This window comes from Cyanistes caeruleus, chromosome 10 (genome assembly GCF_971803275.1).
Source record: "Cyanistes caeruleus chromosome 10, bCyaCae1.hap1.1, whole genome shotgun sequence".
In the NCBI taxonomy this organism is placed as follows: Eukaryota; Metazoa; Chordata; class Aves; order Passeriformes; family Paridae; genus Cyanistes; species Cyanistes caeruleus.
Window position 1 is genome coordinate 11082822 of NC_141710.1, and position 12755 is coordinate 11095576.

Here is a 12755-nt window from a genome sequence, read left to right on the forward strand (position 1 = left end):
AATACAGCTTTCTATCCAGAAGGTAAAGTCTGTTTTGGTGTTTGCTTTTCCTTCCTTGGTTCAGAGCCTGTTTTACTGACTTATTAAAATACTGTACTAATTATGATGAATATACATTGAATTGAGCAGAATTAGATTTTTAATCTCTGAAGACTTGTGATCCTTCTGCTAATATGTCACTGTCTGGAGGCATCGTGTCAACACAGGAAAATCTCTCCCCTTAGAGCATGACTAAATTTGATGCACACTGTGATGTAACAACCATCTCATCATGCTGGAATCTTCCTTCAGAGACCAAATTCAGTTTAGACTGACCTGAAATGCTCACGTGTGCTTTTCTCACTAAGAAAAATGCCAGTATGTCTGAAGAAATAAAAGCTTTGAAAGACAGAAAGCACTTTAGTTCTATGAATTGTTATAGGAGAGTTAATCTGTTCCAGTTCAGACAGTTTTAGCCATCAGGTTCAGAACTAAATAAATTCTTACAAAATTGTGGAAAACTGGTATTACCTGTTTATGCAGTTTAAATTAATCCACACAACTGAATGTCAGGATTATGAAGGAAGTATTTCCAAGTTTACTTCAGTGGGTTTAATGCTCATTTCCAGCTTGAACGGCTCCCTGTAGTATTTTTTTTAATATTTTAATAAACTGAAAAACAACCAAGATAATTTTTATTGTTACAAATTTAAGTTAAATCTTTCTAAGTTACAGCTTCCTGGTGGTAGACTACTTTGGGGAGCTGACTCATGCTCAAATCTTAGAACTGTGGATTTGTGTGTATATGCTGCTTTAGGTTCAGTTTCCTATGAAAGCAGGCAATGCATCAGTCTCACAGACTATGCTACAAACTGGAATGTGTGTACTAAAATCTGAGGCAAAAAGATCGTTTTAATTCCTTTGTCTGTTCCATGTCCTTTGTCACTAGTCTCTCTGACCCACTGAGCCTGGTTCTCCACTTGCAGGAGCAAATTTTGCTGCCCTTTTCCTTAAATACCTACTGACTTACAGCTCTGTTTCAGCATTTTTCTGTTTGCTCAGGCAATGGCTCTATATTCTTCCTGGGTCACCTGTTTCTGCTTCCATTCCTCTACTTCCTTTTCCTATTTGAGCTCAGCCAGGTGTTCCCCCACACCAGCCTCCTGCCAGGTTTGCCTGACTTTCTGCATGTTGGGAGGCCTTTGTGATTTGAAGCAGCTGTCATGAAGATCAGTCTCTCCTGGGCTGTTGATATTAAAACTCCATGCTTCCATATCAATGGTGATACCACATCACTGATTCAATTGTGTTGAGTAAACATCAACTACAGAAAAACTGCTGAATTCAGGATGGACACACCACAGCAGAAAACATCCTGTCTGTCATTGCCATTTAAGGCTTAAATCAACCCCCTCCCCAACAAAAGCACAAAACCCTCACCAAACTCACCCCTCCCCTCCGCTCCCCCAAACCCCCAAAGTCTGCCTGAAAAAGTATTTTGGTGCAGTGTTTTTTGTTTTACTTAGGTTCATTGTTCTTCAGCGTGTCATTTGGTGACTTCTGTTTCAGATACAAATTATATTACATTGCACTGTGTTGTAACAAAATGCTAGTGAGGAATTCAGGAACAAATACCTGATTTAACTGCCTTGCATGACAAGGGCTACTCTTCTCCATGAGTCGAATCTGAAAGCACACCCCACTAGAGGGCTCTCGTTACACGTGAAATGGAAATCTGACTCTAGCATTACTGGGTCTTTTATCAATTTTCCAGGTTAAAGATAGGTTTTGGTTTATTTAAATAAAGCATTGTAGTGCATCAGTATAGGACAGGATCCCGTTTAGAATTCATAATTACTTTTGTGACTTTATTTTCAGAGGAAAAGTGCTGATCCGACTGAATTATTTTTAGTGTGTGAACATGAATATTTTGGATAACTCCTCATTAAACTAAACATCTTGCCCCAATTCTTATTTCCATTAGATCAGTAGGAATAAGATTAGTCTGAAGTTGTCATTTTATAGGTTCTTCAAATATCACTAAACTATTTTTTTGTGGGGAATTATATTTACATATGCTGGCTTTTCTTATGTGCAGATAACCCTGCTTCCTACCTCAGAGCCTAAAAGTGTGTTTTACAGAAATAGACCTATAATTAACACTGCTGTTTTCATCCCTATCAGTATCCAAACAGCAGCTGTTCCTTTTTTGATTTCAATACTGTTTAAAAACTTGTAAATAAGTAACATTAGGAACAGTTAATCATCATTTCTACATAATTGTACCGTACTATCCTCAGCAGTGTTTCAAGAGAACAGATTGTGTTCTTCCATTTTGAAGACAAACACAACTATGTTTGTAAAGGAATGTGGGCAAAAGAAATGCAGGCAGGTGCTTTTGAAAATCCTGCTGGACTGTAACTCTTATTGCAGACAAAGTATGGCTCTGCACTCTTGTGTAGTAACCAATTTTTCTTTAAGAGAATTATGTCTGAAACATAACCATTTTAGATCTGGGAATATCTCTTTGGAGTGCCATATTGCTTTCCTTACCCAAGGGAAAGCTCTCTCTCATCTCCAATTGAGCCCTTGGCCTGTGCTCTCTCTCCCTTTGCCATTCTCTGTGTATGTTTGGGACAATAATTTCTCTTTACTCCAAGCCATGTTTTACCCTTACATTGCTCTTGCTTCCAGCCTCCTTATTCACAAACCTCTTTTCTTCCAACTGACAGTTTTCAAATATTTTTCTCTTGTTCTCTGGAAACTCTAGTTGCTATAGAGACACCTGATGATTACAGAGACAGTGACTACCTTTGTTAGAACCTCAGTTGCTATAGCAATGACTGTTGGCTGTGGGTTCAATGAAATCTGCTACATGGTTCATGCCCTTTTACACAGCAATACAGCTTGTAAAAGCTTCTTTTAATTGTTATGCTCAGTAATGAGACTGTGAGCCAAATTCTGTTCTAATTGAAGTCAGTGGGAGTTTTGCCATTAACTTCAGTGAGACCACAGTTTGATCCTAAACTCCTCTGTCCATAAATAACAAAAGGAATCCACTTTCAGCAGTGTGGCCAACAGGGTATGGCTTCATTCAGTCAGTAACAGCTGAACTTGGGAACAAAGCTTTGATGTCTGTGACTGTATTTCAGTAAAGTCTGACTTAAATGATAATCTTTTTCTTTTGAATATCATAGAAATTCTGTGACTAAATAGTCAATTCTCAGATCAAACACATCCTTGTGGGGACCTGTGTGTATTCTTTTAAACAGAAGAATTGTAAACCAAAAATTTAATCTTTGAAATACTTAGACTATTAGTTTTTCTTCTAGGAGAAATGTTTCCCTTTTGTTGCTTAGTGGAAATAGTGACAAAAAAAGTAAACAATTTCATCATATCTGTATCAGGAGAGATCATCACTTCACAGAAGAGATATCCCTACTGAAAAGGTAGATACAAAGCTGTTTTTCCAAAGGATGTTATTTCTCGGCAGTATCCCTGAATTTTTTCTGACACTATGGGAATGACCTCTGAAGAATGTCTTAAAGTCAACTTTGAGCTATTTCTGTTCTATTTAAGGTATCCTGGAGATACTTTCAAAGTCACAGGAATCCCATTCAAGTAGAAGTTGAGGTTGGAAAGCCCTGTATTTGATGTGTCCATCCACAAGTGTTTGTTTTGTTAGGTTACACCCTATTACGTATTATGACTTTTGTGGTCAGTTGTGCTTTTATCTGGCAGCCTCTTCAGGAACTCATTATTGTTCTCTTACTCCTCTCTCCTTCACTGTTTCTGTGAAGTTATGGGGAAATTTGCTATGAGTTTGTGTCAGAACAGTTCTTAACCCTGATCCCGTCTATGAGGGTGAAGTTACAGGCAAGATTACAAAATGTCTAATTTTCACCATGCCGAGAATAACAGCTCTGACATGCCCACTTCAACAGCTGCTGCAAAATTAAAAACCTAAAAAGTCCTCTTACAGATTTCTACCACACATATTTTGTGTGACAATCTGTTCATTTTAAGCAGTCCTGACTAGATGAAAGTACCTGAAATAAGTGCCATTGATCTCTTTGGAAAGAGCTAGGATGAACAGACTTTTTCATTTGCTAAGGGAAAAGTAAGAAATGGAGAAACATTATCATTAGAGCTGAAAAATTCAAGTGACACCTTGTATCAGCACATATTGTGCATACATTTCTACAAGAGTCGCTCCCCTGGTACTGTCAGATACCTGTAGAACATCAGGACTCTCTGTGTACTCCCATGCTTTTGGTGTGTTACTGCTCTGTAGCATTTTTTCGTACCCAGACCAAAATACAGAAGGAATCCAGATGCACTTATCTCTCCTTTCCCTTCATATAATTTCCTCAAAACATGACAGTTTTTCTTGCTGCAGCAGTCATTTTTATTTCTCTTTTTTCTGCTCTCCAAAGATAAGCTGTGGAAGACTCCTCAGATGAATCATGAAAAAAATCCCTTCTTATGAATTCTGCTCTCCTTTGGTGGTCAGTTTGGGCATTCCTTTGTTTTGTCACAAGCCTGTTGGTTAAAGTGGTTGTTCTTACTGTTTATGAATGCCAGGCTTTCTGTGAGTAGAAGCCCATGAATTGTAAACAACGACCTATTGTGAATTCTGTGCAATTATCTTTTTGAATTTCTGATTAATTTAACACCAAAAATAAGAATGAAAGAATAATTGAGATCTGAAGGGACTTCAAGGGTCATCTTGTCCAAAGCCTGAACCAGCTTAGATAGAGTTCCAAGATGCTCAGTGTCTCACTGTGATTTTTTTTGTTTTCCTGGGTATTTAATTTGCAGGTATAAGAGAGAGGAAGCAAAAAATTATTGCATTCAGTAGGGTTAGCATTTTGAATTACATACACAAAAAAAATTTATATTGTAGAGATGAAATTCAAAAGTCATACATAAACTCCATTGTACTCAAAGCATCTTATGGTGACTCCAGCATTTTCATTCCTCTGTCAGTTTGGACATGGAATAACATTAGAACTGCTGCTTTTCTTGCTTAAGTTTCACTTTCTTAGGCTTTACATGAGCATCTTCCACCAGTCTGTTATGGAAGACACAGAAGACTGAAATTCTAAAAATTCTTGGGGACCGTTAATTTTTGTGAATTTTTCTGATTTGCCAGAAAAAGCTTTATGAATTGTGTTCTGTGTAATCTGTTCTATTTCTGAGCCATATGAGGAATTTTTTCCTGTCTTCTAACATGTATACACGATGTATTTTAGATTATTCCTACTGTCTGCTTGGATGTCTAGTGAATTCTTGTATGATTTACAGACAAACTGTGTTCTGGTATTTGAAAGAGAGATATTGTTTTCTAAGCTCTTACAGTAAAAGAACATTATCTGACATGAGCAGCAAACAAATTCAAGGCTGTGTTTTCTGCTATCAGAGAGCAGATACTTATCCCCTGTTTGAGGCTGTTCTTTCTATCCAGAAAACTTTCAGCATTTCTCTGGCCCTGGTAGGGAGAGGAACTGCAGGGGCTCACCATCCCAAGGTACTAAAGGCTTAGAAAAAGCTAGATTTGTGTGTCTTCAAATCACACCTGTTTCCTGACAAGTGCTCCCTAATAAATGCTCAACTGGTTAAACAGTGCACTCCCAGGACACTGACACTGCTATGGATGTTCTTGTCTCTCACAGGTTAGACACTGTTTTGGAAGAAATAGCATATCTGCTCAACATCCTTGGAAGTACAAGAAAACAATTTTAGGATAAATCAGCTGAGTATCCCAGACAGAAAGTGGTAGGAAGTAATTTAAGCTGAGCCAGCACTTAGGGCTTTCCTGCGTTATTCTCAGATTTGCTGTTAACAGTGTTTATCCACCTTGTCCTTTCCCTTCACAATCTTCTGCCTCCATTGCAAGTCAGAAGAAACTGTTGTTTCTTATAAAGCAGCTCTTGCAAGAAAAAAGGGAAAAGAGTGTTGGACTTAGATTTACATACTGTTGGTGCTTGACATGGCTTCTCTGGAGCACAGCTTGAACTCTTCCATTAATGCTCTCTCCACCATGCCTGACAGTCCAAACCTGGCAACACTCTATCTGCTGAGCACAGCCCTGCAGGTGTGAAGAAGACTGCAGGGTAGGGCCTCACCCACCAGAAACAAGAGTCTCTAAAATGGAAAGAGCCATAAGTAAAGAATTATTAGGTCAATGTCTCACAGCAGTCCTTTTAACATTTGTTTTGGTTGCAGCAAACCTCAAAACTTCTGTGCATCTACATATTCTGTCACTTCAAAGAGGAATAAACTGAACAGGTCTTGGAAAAGAGGAGAAATTGGAACTTACTGATCAGTTGCCTTTTAATGGATGTGAAGGCAGAACAATCATAAAGATTGAACATTCCTCTTGTTGCTTAGATCTCCTTTCCACCTTCTAAATGTATAGAGAAATAGCATTTGAATGTAGTTCTTCATATATTTCACAGTATTCCCCAAGAAATAAATCCCCAGGGTATTTCTGGGTGTTAAATGGGATGTATTACATCATAAAACATGTTTGTCACATTCCTGTGCAGGCTTAAAGGTTCTCTTTGTGACTCTGGAAGACTCTGCCAGCGAAACACAGGCTATTATGTTTATCTGTTCTCTGGTTTTGAATATGGTCTTTTGTTGAAAGATCCATTTCAACATGGGTGAGCAAATGGTCACTTATTGCCTCTGAGAGAAAGCAGTTCCTTGAGTTCCATTTACATCTTGCACATTGATTTAATTTTAGGGGGTTTTAAAAAAAGGAAAACTGAAAATACCATTATCTGGCTTTGGGAGTTGTTCCTCTATCTGGAAATTATGAATTTAAAAATATCATATTATTACTAACAACATTTGGAATGGGGCTATCATAATGTTTTATAACAATAGGTATTTCTTATATGTTAAAATAGAAGAAAACAGTATGTTGGTATTCTGATAATACAATGGGTTGCATTTTCCCAGTGAAAATTCAGATTTCAAAATCTCCTCCTGAATCTCCCACAGAAAACAATTCCATGGAATTTAATCATTCCCATCTCACATAAGAGCTAGACTTCTTAGGAAAAAGAGTTAGCAAAAATGTTTTAATATATTCTTTAAAGTTACTAAAACACCATTCAGCATATCCTCAAAATGAAATATTGTGTACTGAGAAATACTTCTTACTATATTGTTTTTTTAAAAAGAAAATATATCATGTAGCATTTCATGTAATACTTCAACAGATATACAGCATTTTAAAAGGTAGGTTAAAATGTGATTTTAAACTGTTGGTAGACATATAGAGGAATATTTGGATACCAAATGGGAATTAGCAAATTTTTATGTCCTTCCTTCTTTTACAATTTTAGAATTCATAATAAAATTATAATTTTAAAAAGGAAAAGAGTACAATTTTTGGTATTGCAACAACCCCCTGAGACAATCCTCAAATTTATCACTCATTTGCAGTGGATGGGAAGGGACCATAAGAATAGCTAGCCAGATAAACAATGTATTTTAAACAGAGCTTTTGCTCAGGAACTAAATCTAGAGTTAGCTTGATTTGCCATCTGCTCAGCCATAAATTATTGTTGTTTTCAGCTTGGCTTTTTCTTTCTGTGCAATCTAATTCTAAAACAGACACATTTTTTTTGCAGTTCATAGAGGTGATATTGCCATGAAAACAATCACTACTTGTTGCTTGTGCTCTGCCATTCTACCTGAATTTGTTATAAAAATAAATCTCATTTAATATTTTACATCTGAATTTAGCCACTTTAGGCCGCCTTTGTTTTTTTTAAATACCACCTACTATGGTTAAATAGAGTATGTTCTTTTTTTTAAGCAAGCAATAAAATTACTTTAAATAGTCCAAACATCTTCCTGTAAGTGAGATAACATTTTCAAAAGTACTGTAAATAATGGATTTTGTTTCCAGTTTTCATATCTGTAAGCAAAAGTTGCTTTCTGAGCTTCCATTGCAAAGCAAATAGAAGGCAATACAGTGTCACTTAATGGGGAAAAAGATATTTATTTCTTAAATAACAGTAAAATCTTGGGGCTTTATAAATAGGATTTTTTCCTCCTACTCCTTTTCACATGATGGGATTTTCTTACAAAACCCCAAACAAACAAAAAACAGTCAGTAATTAAGAAATCCTGAATGCAAATGTAAAAGGGCTTCTGGAATTAAACTACTCTTCACAACAAATCACCACGTATTTTTCCATCTTGCTCTTCTTGAGCCATTGGACAACTGTTACAGCTCATGGCAGTACATCTACAAAGAAAGTGGGAAATAGTCCCATCTCTCTTTCATGGAGAAGCAGAAACCATTCCCTGTGGGGTAGGATGTCACACATTTCTCACAATGTCTTGTAAAAAACTCATACAGGAAGGACAGGAAAATTCAGCTAATATGTAGAATCAAGGAAAAACTCCAAGCCCTCAATACCAAGACAAGTGTTGAGATGGAATTGGAAGCAGGCAGTATTGCTCAAAGCATGGATCCTGTAAACTAAGAGAAAAACAGTCTCAAAAGCACAGAGGTGTTAGGAAGCCACTTCCCAATAACTGAGGGGTTTTGTTTCTTCTTTGAACCCAGCATAAGTATTTTGGGAGCTATGGCACTTCTTTTTCAGGAATTGATATTTTTGATAGGACAAAATTAAGAGTGAAAATTGTAAATAATAAATGTAGAACTAATGAAGTAAACTTCTTCTAAAGTCCAGATATGAGAAAGCTGAGACATTTGAATACCTTTCCTGACTTTCCATAGGGTAGTTATCATCTGTGTCTCATTGTGAGATATAATTTATTTCTGTTTGCAAATGATTTTGGGATTCCTGAGTAGTTGCAGTTCAAGTGTCCAGAAGTGTAGTTGAAGAATTGCCAAGTAATTCAACATCTTTCTAAAGTAACACATCCAGCTATAGAAAGGCTTCATATTTTGATGTCACCATGCCCAACCCTTTATTTGGATATGGATATTGAAGAAATGTTGCCAACAGCTCTACAGAAGACTTTTCTTTCAACTGCTCTCTCCTTCAGTCCCATTTCCAGTAATCTAAGGTGTCTTTGTTCTCTAAGCACTTAAATATGGAGTGTAATTCAGAAACCTCTATTTTTAAGTTACTTCTACAGTGTGCAGAGGTTTCCATGGGAGAATGGCATTTCTAAAACTGCAGAATCACTGAAAGCTGCAACCTTGCCTGTAGGAGTACAAAATTATGGTTGTCAAATGTAAGCATACACAATTTCTTTGTGTACTTGTAAGTGTGAGATGTATATTAACTCCACTGAACAACATTGTATCATAAATGGGTTGAAGGAGCACCTTCTGTTCACTTGAATACTGAATAATGTACTCAGGAAGATGAAATCAACACCAGTCAGTGTCATACATAAATGTGGGGAAAAACTAGGATGGAATCTGTGTATTAGAAGGTATTTTTCAGAACAGCAGACCTCAATGCTTAGCATGTCTTCATACATGATGCTTTTACTATAAACTCTGCAATGTTTCTTCCCTTGTAACATTAACGTCTAGGAAGCAAGATTCTCATCTGTAACAGCAGCACTTGGACAGACATTTAAAAAATTTGATTGAAAGAAAAAAAAGCTGTTGCAGTAAGGTGGTTTTGTGTCCTGTCCCTGTTGGAGGCACAAGGTTGGATTCTGAGGTGAGTCACAAATGAAAGAGTAATTTTATGCAAGTCACCATCTGTGCAGCATCCCAGCACTACCACACATTTGAGCATCATTCTGAATGCTCTGAAATCCAAGTTACAAGGACACGCATCCTTGCCTCAGTAGTGAGAGGTACTGACTGCTGCTTGGGAACACTTAAGCAGCGGCTGCATGATGGTTCATTGTGTTACTGCTTCTCTTATTAAAAGCAGATCCTCATCTCTCTTGTATCAGAGGAAAACGAGATCCCAATTTGGCACCACAGAAGTGAAATAACTCGTCTGCTGCCTAATGCATTATTCCGTTAAGCACCAATATACCAACCAGTTCCAGATATAATCCCCTTTTGTTTTAATCCTCCTGCACTTTCAAATGTACTTCCAATGTTGGAGATTTTTTTCTGCATGGAAATACAATTACATCTTTAAGTTTGGGCAATGAAATATTTGCATCTGGCATGACTGACTTTGATACCTACAGATAGATTGCATTAAGCTGACTTTGCTGCTGAAAACTGACAGGGCTTACAATTATGCCGTCACTGGATCTGCAGACGCAGAGCAGGGAAGCAGCATTTGTGAGGCTGCTCTGTGCCAGATGGCACACCATGGCAGAAAAATCTATTTGAGCCCTTGTGTTCTTGCATTATAACCAGCAGATTGTCAGCTGGAGTAAAGTACAGAAAGTATGTAATTTAACTGACCTTGTCTGTGTAGGAATTTTCAGATCAGAGGATGAAACTCTTGATGTTTTTCCTCGGTGAGCCCATTTCCTTTTTTAATTCTTTCCCTCATATGAGATATATCAGTGACTGATAAGGACTTCTTCAAAACTTGCTCTGAAATGTGAATGATCTGTGAACTTGAAAGACATGACATTTTAATAATATAGAACTATTTAATACTGTTGCTCAATCCTACAACCTCAGATCCCTAAAAGTAAGTTTCTTTGGACGGCAAATTACGAAGTACAGCTCTATTCATTTTCATGAGTGTATGCCAGAAATGGTGTAATTTCATGTTGTGATCTTTAAATCAAACTTCAGACACAAAATCAGGCTGCCTTGCAATTCATCTGCAACTTCCCTGGATAAATCACTTTGGTTTGAAGACCCAAAGCACCTTGTGATGTAACACAGAGTGGCCAGTAGGTACCAACCTTTGAGCTGAACTTGCCGTGGTTGTGATCTACCTAAACCCACTTGTGTGGACATAACCACCTTTCAGGACAGCCTGAGGCAGGAGTAACTATGATCTCTTTATTCTGGTCATTGTTATTATGAGGTCTGAGAACACATAGGCCTTGTTACCATGTCCATCTGCAAAGATTGGTAAGCACGATATGTTTTTCCATATCTGAAGCTGTTGGCTGAAGCAAAAACCAGCTAGAACTGGCTGTCAAGTTACGCCAACTTGACAACAATTTGTTATTTATTTCTCAGCAAAGCCTCAGTAGAGTGTTAAGCAGATGACTACATGTATCAAATACATTTTTCTCCTTCCGATATATCTACTATTGTAACATATAAAGTTGGGTTTTCATGAGCTTCTCAGTTTCCTAGACCAGAAAGGACAATAAATCAGACAGTTTGGTGCCTTACATACTGCATACAACTAAATTTAAGAAAGATACCTCTTGATTAAGCTAAATCCACTGCTTAACTGATCAACAGTTTATTCTGCAAGTGTGAATTGGAAAAATCACAGAATCACAGATTAATTTAGAATGCAAAGGAAGTCAGAAGATCGTGTAGTCCATTTCCCTGATGAATGTATGCCCACTTTAGGTCAATTTCAGCTGATTCCATGAGATCCCAACCCTTCTAGCTTGTTATCCACTTGTTATGGCCTCTTGGGATAGCGGGGGAATGGCTCTGGGGAGTTTGCAGGTAGATGGGAATGAACTGTGCCTGTGTGGCGAGAGCTGCTGTCAGCTCTGAACCAACAGACACCGGCTGCAGTAGGTGCTCACTGACTCAGCAAAAATTTATTTTCCAAACTTGTAAACCAGCCTGAAACATTGAAAGAAAGTTCTGCTTCCAATAAACCTTGGTTGTTTTCTTGAATTTTAAGAATCCTGAGTGGTTGCTTGACTAAAAAGAAGGAAAAATTTGCCTGCATAAGCCAAGGCAAAATTGTTCTACCTAATTATTTCCTTGCTGGAGATAAATTTCTCTTTATTAGACAAACACTTTGGAAAGATTTTTTCCTAGACTAAACTAATCCATCTCATGAGACAATGTGGAACTTTTCATAGCTCCTATATAGTAACAGTGCTGATTCTACGCTAAATAACATTTTTAGCAGTTAAGAAAAAAAAAATTGCATTATTTTTGATTTTTGTAGTATGTTCTGTTTTTATTCTTTGTATTTATCCCTCCTCACAAAAACTTCTATTATTGTAGTTTAAAAATTAGTTTTATATTTCTCATTACTATTATTCTCATTAGCTGTTATAAATGGTTCTAGCACATACTTTTCACCACAGTAAAATTTATTTAATTTCTCTTTTGCTTTATGTAGTTATTTATCTTCTAGGTGAAGCTTTAAGATTCTTTGGCAAGTATAGCATATTCAAACATTTGATTTTCTCAAGGATTTCTATATTGGGTTTATGTGGCAAAATTTTGCTCGCAGGGGCATGCAGCAAAATGTGTGTGCGCTGCAGGGGTGAACGTGCCTGAAGTGATAAAGTGAAAAAACGTCAGCTATTAAAAAAGTAGCATCCTTTGTGGCAGCTATTTCTAAGTCGAGTTCTGTGTTTCATGACTGTGGTTAAGTACTTTCAGAGTCACCAACTGTTTCTTTGTTTCTTCCAGTATGACTTAATCATAATGAGCTCTGTGATTTCACATTATGTTCCCTACTCCTGGAAGTTATCAAAATGCAGTTAGGAGAACTTCTACATCCTTTAGAAGTTTCATCCCAGTGGCAGCAAACTTTCAATTAGGCTTTAAAAAAATATATCAATAAATGGACATGAAAGCAAGTGTTTTAGCCTTTCAGTTTACACTGAAGTTGAAGCGTTTGAAGATGCAATGTTTTATAAACAGAATAATAATGGCCCTACTGTCAAAGAGATGATCTGCCGACAGTGTT

General features: G+C 37.1%; 2 protein-coding genes across 4 annotated transcripts in view; one reads left to right on the plus strand and one right to left on the minus strand.

Moving 5' to 3' along the window:
- Positions 1–10902, minus strand: part of SLC9A9 (solute carrier family 9 member A9) — a 188977-nt gene extending 178075 nt beyond the window's left edge. The window contains exons 1-5 of the mRNA XM_086844288.1: positions 10816–10902; positions 10361–10518; positions 6302–6388; positions 5958–6126; positions 511–651 (exon numbers count right to left, since the gene is read on the minus strand). The gene's annotated coding sequence lies outside the window, so the exon portion shown is untranslated. The remainder of the gene's footprint in view (positions 1–510; positions 652–5957; positions 6127–6301; positions 6389–10360; positions 10519–10815) is intronic.
- DIPK2A (divergent protein kinase domain 2A) overlaps positions 1–12755 on the plus strand; it is a 63043-nt gene that overhangs the window by 26972 nt on the left and 23316 nt on the right. The window lies entirely within an intron of this gene.